Raw genomic sequence first — 15,236 nt, forward strand, 5'->3', positions numbered from 1 at the left:
TTTTCGCTTGCTGCTCCATTCATTGTGGCCTCTCTGCCACTGTTTCTGGAATCCTGGTATTTTCCTTTTTTAAAATGTCCTGCAGTATTCTCTGTAGAGTAGAATTGGTGGTTGCAAATTCCCCCAGTTCCTCTTTATCCTGGAAGCACCTTGTTTCTCCATTAATTTCTAGGGACAGTTGTGCATGATATATTAATCTTGGCTAGAGGTTATTATCTTTCAAAGCTTGAATTATTTCCCCCCATGCTCTTCATGATTTGATGGTTTGTGCCAAGAAGTCTGCTATAATTCTGATGGGTGTTCCCTTGTAAGTGATCTGTTTCTTGTCTCTGACGGCTTTTGATATTCTGTTCTTATATTAGATTTCTGGAATTTGATTATTATATGCCTGGGTGTTGCTCTGTTTGGGTTTAGGTGGCTGGGGTCCTGTATGCCTCATTCATCTGAGTATCTTTACCTTTTGCTAAATTAGGGAAATTCTCCTGGATTATTTCTGTGAATAGCCTTTGTAGTTTATTTGTGTCCGTACTTCTTCCTTTACGCTTAAGTTGTAGATCCTCTTATCATCCTCCTGCCTTTGTATTATTGCTGTTTCCTTGTTATTTTTAAGAAGTTTTTCATTTCATGCTCCCACATTACAAATCTGTCCTCCAGTTCAGATAATCTGTCCTTAGTTTCTTTCAAGCTTTTACACCATCTTTCAATAGAGTTTTTAGTTTCTTGGTAATCTCTTTGAACTTGCCTTATGTATTCTATGTTTTCTCTATTTTCTCCATCAAACAATTCTCCCCTTTTTTTCTGTTCTTCCATTCTACCATCTGTTTTTTCTTGGGCGGTGCTTAGCATTTCTCTAGCTATTCTACTTATATCTTGCTTTACTTCGTTAAATACTTCACTTTTGAACTTGTCTATGAGGCTCCGGAGATATCGCTTTATGCCTATTGGTGCTGTGTTTGATATTGCATGTTTTCTGGCCTCATTCCTTTGCATTTACCTTTCCTGGATCAGTGTTCTCAGGATTGGGGACCGAGGATCCATCCTCCTCTTCTCATATTTTTTGTTCCTCTCATATAGGTATATATAGGAGGCTCAGTTTCTTTCTTTGTCAGTTACAGTTTGTTTGAATCCACTGGGTATGTGTTCCCACCCCCTGCAGTGTACTAGGGAGACATAGACTGGGGCAGCATATGTTGGGCTCGCCCCTCCAGGTCAACCTCCTGAAGGCTTCACTGCTAGAGTGCACTGCCAGGCACTGGGACCTGGTTTGTGCTAGCCTACTTGGTCTTAGTCCATGGCTTTATCCAGGTCAGGTGCTCCCCACCAATCCTGCTTGAAAGGGGAATATGCGACTAAAGTCACTGCAGTGTCCTGTTCTGGCTAGTTTGCCTGGTCCCCAAATGTCCTTTTGGAGCCTTGTAGTCTATGGAAGGGTCCCCATTCCTCCCACTCACTGCAGGCCGATGGAGGGCTCCTCACCAGTTGCACTCTCAATTCGGTTCACTGATTCCTGCTCTCAGAGCTTTCACATCTCTATCCCTGCTGTGCTGATTCAGACACAGCAGCTGCGGCAGGAAATTAAAATCACAGTTTTCAGAGACACGGGTTCCAGCTTCAGCACTGAGATTTTATCTCTTCCGGTCATAGCATCAGGAGTGCATTTCCAGTTGGTTTCTCTCAGCTTAGTTCGTTCCTGGGTACAGAGTGTACTTTTTGGAGATTTCAATCCACACTCAGTTGGCTCTAAGACAGGCGGGCATGGCTGGGCTGCAGTTCATGGCGACTGTAAACAGCAAGCAAGAACCAGCAAAGAGCCTTGTGAATTTATTTTAAAATGTAAAGTAGTAGTAGGTATGTCTCATAAAATATACCATGCTTTAAACTAGATTGTTCTATAATTCTTTATAAAGATAATAAAGGTCTCCAGTGATGTCCTTGATATTAATGTATTTTAATTCAGTATATAGTTAAGAATATGTTTTTAATATTGGTTTAAAATTTGCCTCAAAAACTAATGGCATGATTTTCTTTGTTCTCAATCTGAAATAGCTGCTGAACTATAATGAAGATTGAATTAGGTAATTGTGATGTGTAAATATACAATTTACATGTATGTATGCTTCCATAAATCTTCTTTGCATTGCTCTTTACTATTAGGGTTTCTTAATTTTTTTCAGATGGATGCTCTCATGAGTCAAAACATAGGAGTACTTTCTGAATTTACCTCTAGGCATTAAGGCAAAAAAAGTAGGGATATTAGAATATGACTTGTTTAAAACATCACTGTGCTACTTTGAATGACAGTTTACAATTTGCAGTTAAGGTGTGGCTAATAAAGTCACTGAGGCAAACATAAGCATAGGTTTTCCCTTATATACACTCCTGTTTGTCAGTCACACCTCTCAAATGCTTTGTTGCACAGGCATGTCAATAACTAAAACCACATTTTACCAGTTTTGTGCCCAAAGGCTTTAAAAAGTCTGTGCACCCATACCAGTGTTTGAAAACCACAGAGTAAAGCTGACGTGCTTAAGCAGATTTTTAAAATCCTATCTAAAAAGTAAAATATCCTAGTATTTTCTTAGTTGATATATCATATAAAATTTATAACCTAACAAAATTATTAAAACCATGGTTTTTGAGTTCTTGTTTTGCTCATTTCTAGCATTTATATAAAGTAACTTTACACATCCAGAAAATGTTAATATGGCTTTAAAAACACGTAAAAATTTTTAGTGGCTTAATAACTATTTTTGCATAGAAAAACAAAACAACACAAAAACTTACAGCCTTGTTGACTATACTCCTATCCCATGCAACCTCAAATATGCCCTACATAATTTTTCTTATTTTTCCATGTATTTTATCTGGTGTCCAGTAATTTAATGCATAGTTTTAATGAAAAGGGATAGATTTAGGTGGTAGACTCAAGATTTAAGCCAATAAAAGTTGCATTTGTGTTCTGACATTTTGTAATTTTAGAAAACTGTTTCAAACCAGCAGATGTCAAAACTGGACATGCAGATATTGAGAATTAACTTTTTGTACACTTTGTGGTATTGAAGGGGGGCAGAGAAAGTAATCAGAGAAACATTCAACAGAAGAGGTTAATCTGACTAAACATACAACTTTAGGCTGAAAATGAAGAAACCAGTTATATCTATGAGTCTACATAACTATAGGAAATTTTTAACTAATATAGACAATATTGATGTATCCTGAAGAGAAGTGGTATCTGCAGCTTAGATTATGGCTTCTGATGACTGTTGTCTATTGCTTGGAAAATTAAAAGATTTACTTATTTTTTAAAGTTTTTCTTTCTCCATAGTCCTTCCTAGCTTCTTATTGGTGAGAGGCTATGGTACAGAGAAAAAGCAGATGTAGAAGTCAAAATTACTATGTAGTAAAAGTCTGTGTATATGAACGTTGTGCACTACCACATGTACAGTACCACATGTACGTTTTTCAGTGGTGTGAATAAGGAGCCAGGACTGTTGTTTATGTCATATGTAGCTGTTAGTGATATTTTTCTGGGATCAAATAATACTATAATTCTTTTTTCTCTTTCATTTGAATATGAATGGGGGAATTAGAATGCTTTTAAATTTAAAAAATAAAAAAGTCTTTTAGCAGTGCTTTCCACCACTGTGAATATGAACTACAGGGTAAACAACAAGGTAAAGAAGTAAATGATAGCAGAAAATGTTGATGACTGAACTGGTAGGTTGAATGAAAGGAATAGAGCCATTCTAAGCATATATAACAATGTCAGGATTAAATGTCACCCTTGAGAAAAATGCATTTGTTACACAGTTCATAGTCATGATTTCCTAAAGGTACTAGATGTGATCAAAATATGATATTTAAATTTAAAAATTATATTCCATTAGATGATTAATCTCCCTCACTTCAAAATAATCTTCCTTATTTCAAACACACTTATCCAATTGTCTTCCCATTTTCTAAACCAGTTCTGGAAGTCTTTTGTGTCTTTAAGAGATATAAAAAAATATGAACACTGCTGCTGAGTGCCAGAAAGCCATTACATAAAAGCTTTTCAGTATATCCTCATTCACCTTACTCACTGGTTCTGGTACTGTGCAACTAACTTCTTGTTCTTCCCTAGTCAAAATGACCATGAAAGATAAGGGTTTTGTATCAGTCTACGACAATGAGAAGACCACAATAGGACAGCTATAAAGACATTCACAAAAGAGGATTTCCAGAACTGTTTTATAAAGTAGCAAGAATGATGAACTAAGTGTGTTCAAAACAAGAGGAAATATTTGGAGAGAGATTAATAGTAGTGTGTCTTTAAAATAAATTTTATGGTGGGAATGCAGATTGGTGCAACCACTATGGAAATCAGTTTGGAGATTCTTCAAAAAACTAGGATTGGAGGTCCCATTCAAACCAGCTAGTCCTCTTCTGGGTATCTCCCCAAAAGAATTAAAAACATCATACCACAATGATATATGTACACCCATGTTTATAATAGCACAGTTTATAATAGTCAGATCTTGGAAACAACCTAAATGCCCATCAACTGAGGAATGGATAAAAAAGATGTGGTTTTCTATATAACGGGATACTATTCAGCCATAAAGAATGATAAAATGGATATTTTTATAGGTAAATGGATACACTTTGAGAACATATTGATTAGTGAAATAAATGTCATGCATGTATAATAAACATTGTATTGTTTCATTAGTATGATAAGGGAAAAACATGTATTTTATCCCAGAGAGAATTACTACAGCCAAGCAACGACTCAGGCCACATCTGTCTTTACTTTAATCCACTGTGAACCATTTTGAGTTGACTTTTGGATGACTTAAGAAATTTTTTGATGTGCTAAAAGGTTTGGATTTTTTGCATGTGGATATCCAGTTGTTCTGGTGTATTTATTGAGTGTACAATCTTTTCCACTTAATTTCTTTTGTATCTTTGCCAAAATCAGTTGTTTGTTATGTGGCTATCTATTTTGGGGCTTTATATTAGTACTTTGGTGGTTTGTCTATCTTGATATCAATGCTGTTTTGTCATAATTGGTGTAACTTTGTGATAAGTTGTGTGACTTGGAAGCTCTAATTTTGTCCCTTTATCAAAGTTGTTTAAACTATTTTGAGTCTTTTCTATTTTTACAGAAATGTAAGAATCAAAATGTTAATATTTATGAAAAATGGCAGTTTAAAAAAAGAAAAATTATTTTGTTGTATCCCCAAAAATTTTAATTTCAATGTTCACTGTATTTCTAGATCACACCTCATATTAGGAGTCAGTTCAGACATAGCACCTCTTGGACTTTCTGAGTTCCTTGAGGTACATAAATCACATGAATCACAGGTGCTACATGTTGAGTAATAAGTCAGAATTCCAAGACAGTAACCTTCCAGTACAACACTTAACATTTGATATTTTTAGATACATAAATCCAAGTGTATTGATAGTTAACTTCCCCATCCTTACCCTGCATCCTTTATCCTTAAGGGCCTTGCCTCTAAAAATTTCTTGATTAATCAAGCATACTACACTTACTACTGCCTCTTAATTGTCTCAGTTAATGAAAACTACATATGTATCCAAAACTCAAGCAAAATCTTACACTTTTTTGGAGAACATTAAGTAGAAAAATGAGGCTAGAAAAATGAGAGATAAAATAGTCTATTAAGTCTCTGGAACATTTAAATATCTTTGATATGATGTGTGGGCTGTCCCACTTGAGGTTGGATCTTTTCTCATAGTTAGAGAGAAAACTGCATAGGACAGATAACCTCCACCCTCTTAAAGATGCTCTTTTAGGGACACTGGTCCAGTGATGATACTCTTCACAAGCAAGTAAGCTTTCCCTAAACAGACTCATAAGAGGTTGAAAGCTAAGGAGAAAATCAAAGCTTTGTTTATACATATGATTATTCTTGACATGAAAGGGCAACCTTTGGAGTCCAAGCTTAACAATATCACAAGTTAGTTTTAGCTTAAGAATGTCTGGAAGTGTTTTCTGGTTATAACTCTACCATTTAAGTCCAGCTTCTCTTAGGATTAAACCATCACAGTTGTGAGGTGCTGACACAATAGAAGGAGTGATTTGGTGGTTTCTTTAAAAAAAACAAAAACAAAAAACAAGATATTAGGGAAAATGGAAGGTCTCGTGTACCACAGATCAGGATTGTGGAAGCAGGAGCTCTGATTAGTAAATGCACTATTTATCCTACCAAATACCACTTCTTTCATTCTAGTGACAATGTAAGTGCTATATTTCCTGATATGAAAAACCCTCATAGAGATCTGTGTTTTTCGACAGAATTCTAATAATGGATAAAAAAAGATAGCACATTGGCTAGGTTGTTTTTTAGGATATGCTGAAGACAGTGCTTGTAGGTGAAGCTTGTAGTATTTAAGTCAGAAATACAATATAGCTGTATCATTTTGCCATCCATTACATTACAGTGATTCTATGATTACTATATAAGCAATGAATAATTCATTGTGTCTTTTGGTCATGTCACAGAGGTCTAATTTGAAAAATAAACTTTTCTATTTATTTCTTTATATTGAAGTTGTAACACTGCATTCTTATTTTTGTGCGTATATATGTTCATTAACTATGGAATTGAAGAATGTAAAACTGATGTGATATGGGGTATTTCTTTTAAAAAAACAACAAAGTTCTAAGGTTAAGAGTAGCTCATTAAACCTATGAAACATCAGGAACAATGGCCCTAAAACTAATTCTCAATTATCTAGACTTAGAAAATATGTATAGATTTCAAAATTCTCTTAGTGTACAATTAAATGAAAACAAGAATTGGCCTTATCGATCTTAAGTAAACATGCCAAATCTTACACAAGAAAGCTAGGAATTCCTGTTTGAGTGGAACAACTCACCTGCTATTGATAATAGTGAACCTAAATGTTGGATCAGTTTTGACTTAGTTTTGGAAATTAGACAAATTTTCATATTAGAAAATATTTTACCATTCTCTTATTTGGGAATCCCTAGATCGAACACTGTTCAGGTTTGAAAATCAGATTAGCACTCACAAATCTAGCTATGTAAAGAAAGGATAATAGTGCTACAGTTATATAAGTTTCCTGGAAAAGAGAGGCTAACAGTCTAGCTGCTGCTTCAGTATGGAGTTAAAAGATGCTCCATTCCAAGCAAGTCAATGAGCGAAGTTTGAGAAAATTCTATCAAACACAAGACTCACTACAATTTGAGCATATGGTCTTAAGGCCATATGTAAGGCCAGCTAAATATATAGCAGCAATGTAATCTGCTTCTGTACTTACATGAAAGTATATGGTATATGAGTGTTAATAGCCAATTTGAACAACAGTCCCTTGTCTGAGAGAGAGTTCACTAAAATCTTTTCCCAGTTTGTGGGTTTTCTTTTCACTATGCTGGAGATTTCTTTTGACATGCAAAAACGTTTTAATAAGATGAGATCCCAGTTGTTGATTCTGGGAAGTATTTCATGAATTTTTTTGCCTATTCCTATGTCTTCAAGATTTCTACCTACTTCATCTTCCAGCAGATTTAGTGCTTGTTTTAGTATTTAGGACTTTGATCCATGTATGATTTTAGTTTAATACACGGTGATAGATGTGGGTCTAGTTTTAGCTTTTGGCATATGGGAAGCCAGTTTTTCTAGCACCACTTATTAAAGAAGATATCTTTCTTCCAGGCAATGTGTTTTGCTCCTTTGTCAAAGATAAGGTGGCTGAGTCTGTTTGTAGTTGTAGTCAGATCTTCTATTCCATTGATTTTCAGGTCTGTTTTTATTCTAGAAATGATGATTTTATTATAGTAGCTTTGTAGTATAATTTCAAGTCAGGGATTGTGATGCCTCCTGCCTTGCCTTTGTTGCCCAGAATTGCCTTTGCTATTTTAGGTCTTTTCTGATTCCAGAGGAATTTTAGCCATGACTTCTCCAAATTAGTGAGGTATGTTAATGGTATTTTGATTAGGATTGCATTAAATCTGCATAACAGTTTTGGGAGAGTGGCCGTTTTCATAATGTTTGTTCTTCCTATCCATGAACAAGGAATGTCTTTCCAGTTTTTAAGATGTTATTCAATTTCTTTTTACAGAGTAGTATAATTTTCAATAAAAAGGTCTTTTACTTTCTTTGTTAATTGATTCCTAAGTATTTCAATTTTTTGGGTGCTATTGTGAAGGGTGTGGTTTCTTATTTTTCTCAGTGAGTTTATTGTTTGTGTACAGGAATGCTATTAATTTCTGTGTGCATACATATATTTAGGATTATTATTTCTTCCTTTTAAAGTTTTCCCCTAACAATTATGTAGTGACCTTCTTTATTTCTTTTGATCATTCTTGGTTTGAAGTTCAGGTTGTCTGCAAATAGAATAGCTACCCCTGCTTTTTTTGGGTTCCTGTTGCATGAAGTATTGTTTTCCATCCTTTGACTTTCAGTCTATGAATTTCCTTTGGGTTAAATTGGTTTCTTGTATATAGCATATGCTTGGATGTTGTATATTGATCCATTCTTCCAGTCTGTATCCTTTAATTGATGAATTAAGGCATTTACATTAATGGTTATAAGTGATATATATTGCCTCATGCCTTTTTTTTTTTTTTTTTTTTTTTTTTTTTTTTTTTTTTTGTTACTGAGGATCAAACTCATGTCGCACTTGCCAGACAGGCACTTATGCCACTGAGCTAAATCCTTAGCTCTATTGGCTCATTTTTTCATGTTATCTTTCTGTTTTTGCTTCTTTACCTTTCCCCTGTGTTTAATTGTTTGCCTTGCTCAGTGGTTTGCTGGTATTCTTGAAGTCACAGTTATTTTTATGTCTATCTAGAATACCTGTTAGTTTTCTTTGCAGGATTTGTTTGGTGGTCATTAAGTTTTTCAGCTGTTCTTTGTTGTGCAAGTATCTTATTTCTCCATTAATTTTTTGAAGGACAGTTTTGCAAGGTACATCAATCTGGGTTGGAAGTCATTTTTGTTTAGGATTTGAAATACTTAACTCCATATTCTTCTTGACTTCACTATTTCTTGAGAAGTCTGCTGTGATTCTTATGGCTTTCCTTTATATGTAATCTGTCTCTTTTCTCTAACAGCTTTTAATATTCCATTCTTATGCTGAATTTCTGGGATATTGATTATTATATGTCTGGGTATAGTTTCATTTGGGTTTTGGCTAATTGGAGTTCTATATGCTTCACTTATCTGTATGTCAGTTTCCTTTCCTATGTTTGGGAAATTTCTGCCATTACTTCTCTAAATAGTATTTTGATATCATTTTTGTTGTCACCTTTTTGTTTACACCTATTAATCTTATATTGTTTTGCTTTGTATCCTCTTGCAATTGTTTAATTGTTATTTTCTGATTCCTTGTTATGGAATTTTTGACTTTTTGACTATCTGTTTGAAGCTGTTTTAGCATTCTATTTCTGTCTTATATTGTTCATTCAAGGTTTCCATTTTTTTGCAGTGTTCCTCAGTTTTTACAATATGTCTTCTTTAGATGTGTTCAGCATTTATTTTATTATGTTTATCATTTCTTCTTTTATCTGGCAGATTATTTCTGATGTGATTTCCTTTACAGCTCCCTGGAGTTGTCTCTTTACTTGCTATCACTTCAGAAGTTTCAGGTGCATGGCTTACACTCTCTTCTATATCCATGTCTCCTAGGCTTGTTTGGAATGGGCTGGAGGCTTGAGATTGCATTTTTCTCTTCATTTTCCTGTATTCCCTTGGGTAAGCTGAACGCAAGGTCTCAGTTGCTTCCCTGAGGGTTGAGGATGTCTATTGGTACTGCAGGGGAGTTTCTCCAGTTTAGTGGGGGTCATTAGGCAGGTCTTACAAGGTCCCTAGTGGCACTTGGAATCTCCTCAAATGTGAGTAGTATGCTAGGCAGATCTTTAACATACCCTACATGGCACTCTACAGCTCCCCGGCTGTTTGAGGTTGCTGAGTGAGACTCTAGCAGGTTCTGAGTGGTGTACCAAGGCTGAACAGCTAGATGGAGTACGCTGTACAGGCCTTGAGTTTATGCTACAGGGTGCACCAAAGCTCCCCAGATGTTTGGGGATGTTAGCTGGGGCTCTACCAGGTTTTGAGCAAGATACCTAGTTTGCATAACTACATAGAGTTTGCTGTGCAGGCCTTTGACTCACCCTACTCAGCACAGGTGGGGCCCAGCCAGGACCCAAGTGACTTAAAGGTCCTGGCCCTTTGGGGATGCTAGGAGAGGCCCTACCAGGTTCTAAGTGAGGTGCCAGTGTTGCATGGCTAGGTGGAGTTCACTGTGCAGGTCTATGGGTCAGGCCGCTCAGTCCATGCAATTCCTCTGACACTTGAGGTCACCGGGCATGGCCCAGCCATAACCTGAATGACCTACCTCAGGCCTTTGGGTATTTAGGGGCACTGAATGAGGCCCTACCAAGTTCTGAATGAGGTGCCAAGCTTGCATGGCTAGGTGGAATTCACTGTGCAGGCCTTCAGGTAGCACCACCAGTCTAATAGTTTTAAAATCTTTCACCTGGAAGCTATGCCTTGACTGTCAGTGACATGGAAGGCATTCAGGCAGCCATAAATCTAAGCATTCCCTATTTAGTAGTACATAGTAACTTGATTCAATTGCTCATGACATGGTACTCACTTGGGGTCTTATCTCCTGTCTTCTCCAGAAAACACACATCTAGAGAATAAATTTCCATCTTCTACTTGGATGGACAAGGCCAATCAACAGAGTAGTTTGGGAATCACATTGCTTAAAGAGTTTTCTGTTATTTACTTTATATTTCATTTCCTTGAAAATGAGACCTAGCATGATTTTTTAGGATGCTTTTAGTATAAGCCCTATTTCCCCAGATAAACCTAAATTAAGATTGTCAGCCAGAGGTATGTATTTAGTATGACTGTTGTAACATGTAATGCAATACTGAATTACAAAGTTATAAGCCTAATGACCAATCAGTGCAAACACAGTCGATCAATCAGGTGCACACTTAAATGGACATGATTGTATCTAATATGAATTTTCATAATTCAGTATATCATATATCATAACAGTGCACTTAAAGCTGACTACACAGATGAGAAGTGCTCATTTAAGGATGGCTCGGTTGCTGGAGACAAAAGATTAGGGCCAATAGTTCTACAGGAAATGGAGTTACAAGAAATTCAGGCCAGAATTTGGTGTTTGGAGAGTTATGATGCTGCTGCTACTTTCCAGGAGTTTTAAAAAATATTTACGAGTGCTCGTTCCCAGTGGTTTTATTCAACCTACTAGCAGCATTTGATTACCTATTTTCCCCAGACATATTCTTGTTTGGATATAGAAATATCACTTAGTCCTGGCTCAGTCTCCTATCATGGTTTTACATTTTTTCCTCACCTCTAAATGGAAGGCGCCAGGGCTTAGTCTTTGACTTATTCTCTATCTATGTTCACTTTATGCAAATTTTTATGTGTTCTAATGGCTTTAACTGCCATATTTGCTTATGACTCTTAAATTTATAATTTTTGCAAAAATTTTTACCCTGAAAACTTGATTCATATATTATGCCTTCTTGATATTTGTATTTCCTGACACTACATTTTAATATAAGTTGACCATTCCATATCAAAAAATCTGAAATCTTGAAAGAGTGTTGACATGATGCCAGTCACTACAGGAAAATTTCATAACTAACTTCATGTGAATAATCACTGTCAAAACTCAGGTACACTTAAAAACATTGTATTAAATTACCTTTAGGCAAGGTGTATGTAAACATATAAAGCAATCTGTTGTTTAATCCTCAAATATCTCATTATGTATATGCAAGTAACCACAATTACAAAACATTCAAAATCTTAAACCCTTATGGACTCCAATAATTTTAAATAAGGCATGCTCAATCTGTATACGTAGTATTTTAACTTACTTGAAAGATAAAAGAAGCCAAGATGGCTGAATAAGAGGTGTTGTGTTGCAGAGCTCTGCCTTTGCAAAGAACCAGGCAATAAAAATATATATATATATATATTTTGAAGAGAATAATTGAAGGAGAACTCTGAAAATCTGCAAGAAAGTGACAGGAACCCCAAACAGCACAAGAGTTGAAAAGTCATCTAGAGAAAAGAACAAAGCAAATTGTAACTTCAACCCAGGGGTAGGGTAGGGTATAATGGCATATCATTGGAAAAGATAAAGTGGAAAGTGGAAAGTATCTTCTGCTGCAGCAGCAAATAATCAGTCTTAATTATAGGATAATTCCTCAATCTTCATAGGCTCCCGTTGGGGAGCTAGCTGGCCTAAGAGCAACTGCTCTACTTCACAGAAGGAACTCACGTTGGACCTCTCCCAAGCCTCAGAACCCAGACTGCTATGACAGCCTCTGCCATATGCCTCTGCGTAGGGTCAGCAGTTGGCCCCTGACACCACCAGAAACCTTAAATCTGTCCAGAATCCCAAGCCTGGGACTCTTGCCCTTTCAACACTTGCCCTATGGGAACTAGAAAAGAGCTTTTCTTCAGTCCAACACTTTAGGACTGCAGCCACTGGTATAAACGTTCTGGCATCACTTACAGTGCTGGGAAAGGTCCCTGCTGAATCCCACAAATCAGAAACACAGCTACGAAACACTGGCACTATCTGGACTTATCCTGTGGTAACTAGGAAAGTTCTCCTCCCATCTCATGGCCTTAGGACTATAGCTACTGGCATTACACACACCTGTCTCTCAGTACTAGGTGAAGATCCTTTTCATGCTCTGCAGCTCCAGGACTGTGGATACCAATGCTGTAGGCCTTAGCAGCAATGGCAGTCACCTGACAGGACCTGCAGAAGGTCCCCTTTGTGTCTCATAATCTTAAATCCAGAGTTACCAGTGCCACAGATCCCAGTATCATCCATGCTCATCATGTAGGACCTGAAGAAGTTCATATACCATGGTTTTAGAAGTGTGGCTGCTGGTATCATAGCCCTAGATCTCCCATATCCATCCGAATGGACCAGGAGAAAGTCACCTTTATATTCTGTGCTCAAGGACTATGGCTACTGGGGCCACAAACCCTGGTGTCACTTGTGCTAGCCCATGGTACTCAAAGAAATTCCTCTCCACAGCAGCTGCTGTAATAAGCCCTAATGCCATCAGTCCCTAACTATGTGGGACCTGAGGAATGCACCCTTGGAAGCCTACATCTGCTAAAAAACCATACAGTTACTTTTATACCTGCAATCTAGATTACTGAGGCACTTACAGACACCGCAAATATTAATCATAGCCAAAGAAATACCAGAGGATATATAACCAAAACATAGTCAGATGACATCCTACATCTCATCTAAATAAAAATATTTTTCTAGAAAAGCTACTCCATAAAATTGGAGAAGGTATATACCATATGCACAGACATCAGTGTAGGAATACAAGAAAGCTGAAGGGATATGTGAAACATTCAAAGAAACATAATTATAGAGTAATACCAATTTGAAGGAAATCTATGAAATTTATTAAAAAGATTTCAAACAGTGATTCTAAGGAAATGCAATGATTGAAATAGAGTGAGTACAAAGGGATAAGAGAAACAATTTAGGAAATGAATGTGAAATTGACCAAAAAAGAAACCATAAAAAAGAAACAATTAGAAATCAATGAAACAAAAAATACAATTGAGAGCTTCCACAGCAAACTAAGAAAAATAGAAAAAAAATTTCTGAACTTGAGGACTACTCTTTTGGGGAAAGGGAAAGGAAGCAAAGAGGAGGGGGTAGGGAGGGCGGAAAAGGGAGGAAAGGAAAAAGGGTGTCTGTGGACTTATGTGACACCATTAAGTAAACAAATATTTGCATTATGGGAATTATAGAAAGAAAAGGTTAAGGCACTGACTATGAAATAATAGCTGAAAAATTCCAAGAACTTCAAAGATATGTGGATAACCAACTACAAGAAATTCAAAGGACCCTAAGACAGACTTTCACTAATGGATATTACAGTCAAAATGTCAAAAGTAAAGACAGAATTCTAAGTTCAGGAATTTAGCTCAATTGTGTAAGTGCCTGCTCATAAATGAATAAGAAAACATATTTATGCACAATGGAGTACTAATCTGCCATAAAGAAGGATAAACAAGTTATATGTAGAAAACTGGATGTACCCTGAGATGATGTTAAGTAAATTAGACATACAAGCTTAAATATGGTATTATTTCTCTTATATGAAAAAGCTAAAAGCAGTAATCAAAACTCTCTATTCTATTAAAAATTTCAGTTGACTTGACTACAGAAATGTATAAAACGTTTATGCAACTAATTCCAATTCACCTTTTTAAAAAAGTTTAATTTTTGAAAGAATAAAACCAACCAGAATAAAACTAATCAAAACAAAATAGTGAAAGTGATACAGAACTTCAAAACAAGGTAACAGGAAATCAACAATGGCTTCTGTAATGCTTCTTGTTATCTTCAAAATAGCTGCCCATACTATCACACCTAACAAAATCAAATAAAACAGACAGAAGAAAACTAATCAAAACAATGAGAGTGATATAGGACATCAAAACAAGATAATAGGAAATCAACAATGTCTACCATAATATATCTTGTTATCTTCAAGATAGCTGTCCATGCCATCAGATACAATAAAGTAAAACCAAACAAAACAATAAAACCAAGGAAAACAAAACAAAATGATACCAGAGTTTACAATAAAATAATAGGGAATTAACAATGGCTACCACATTCCGTTTTTAGACACTTCTCTCCTTTTCCCTTCCACAGTATATATTGTACATTTTGGATCCCACTAATTCCTTCGGTTTTTTATACTAGAGAGACAATGTGATGTTCACCTAAGAACATGATCACGAGTTGCATCCATTTACTTACAAGAGCCTTGAGATTATCCTTCTTTATAGCTGAGTAGCTTTCCATTGTATAAAAATGTCGTATCTTTCTTATTTGTTCTGCATGGCAAGTTACCCCGGATTTTTTCTGATTCCTGTTGCATGGAGTATTGTTTTTTTCTCCTATTTCAGCCTATGAATTTCTTTTTATTGATGGATCTTGTTTTTTGATCCACTCTGCCTATGTTTCTTGGTGAACTGAGGACATCTACAGTAATGGTTATGGCCAACCTGCACTGGTTCATCTCTGCCATGCTTTTTTCTTGCTGTTAGCTGCCTACTTTACTCCCACATTTAACTGCTTGCTCCACTTGGTGATCCCACTCTGCTGCTGTTCCTGGGACCAGGGTCATCTTTATCTCTCTCTAGAAT

At 36.2% G+C, this 15,236-nt stretch overlaps 1 protein-coding gene across 7 annotated transcripts in view; it reads right to left on the bottom strand.

Moving 5' to 3' along the window:
* Wdpcp (WD repeat containing planar cell polarity effector) overlaps positions 1–15,236 on the bottom strand; it is a 313,989-nt gene continuing 298,753 nt past the window's right edge. For all 7 annotated transcript variants that reach the window (XM_063229505.1, XM_063229504.1, XM_013150055.3 and 4 more), the window contains one exon: positions 1–15,236. This exon is cut by the window's right edge and continues 13,226 nt beyond it. The gene's annotated coding sequence lies outside the window, so the exon portion shown is untranslated.

This window comes from Cavia porcellus, unplaced genomic scaffold, assembly GCF_034190915.1.
Source record: "Cavia porcellus strain 051 isolate PalLab524CR breed Dunkin Hartley unplaced genomic scaffold, mCavPor4.1 scaffold_18, whole genome shotgun sequence".
In the NCBI taxonomy this organism is placed as follows: Eukaryota; Metazoa; Chordata; class Mammalia; order Rodentia; family Caviidae; genus Cavia; species Cavia porcellus.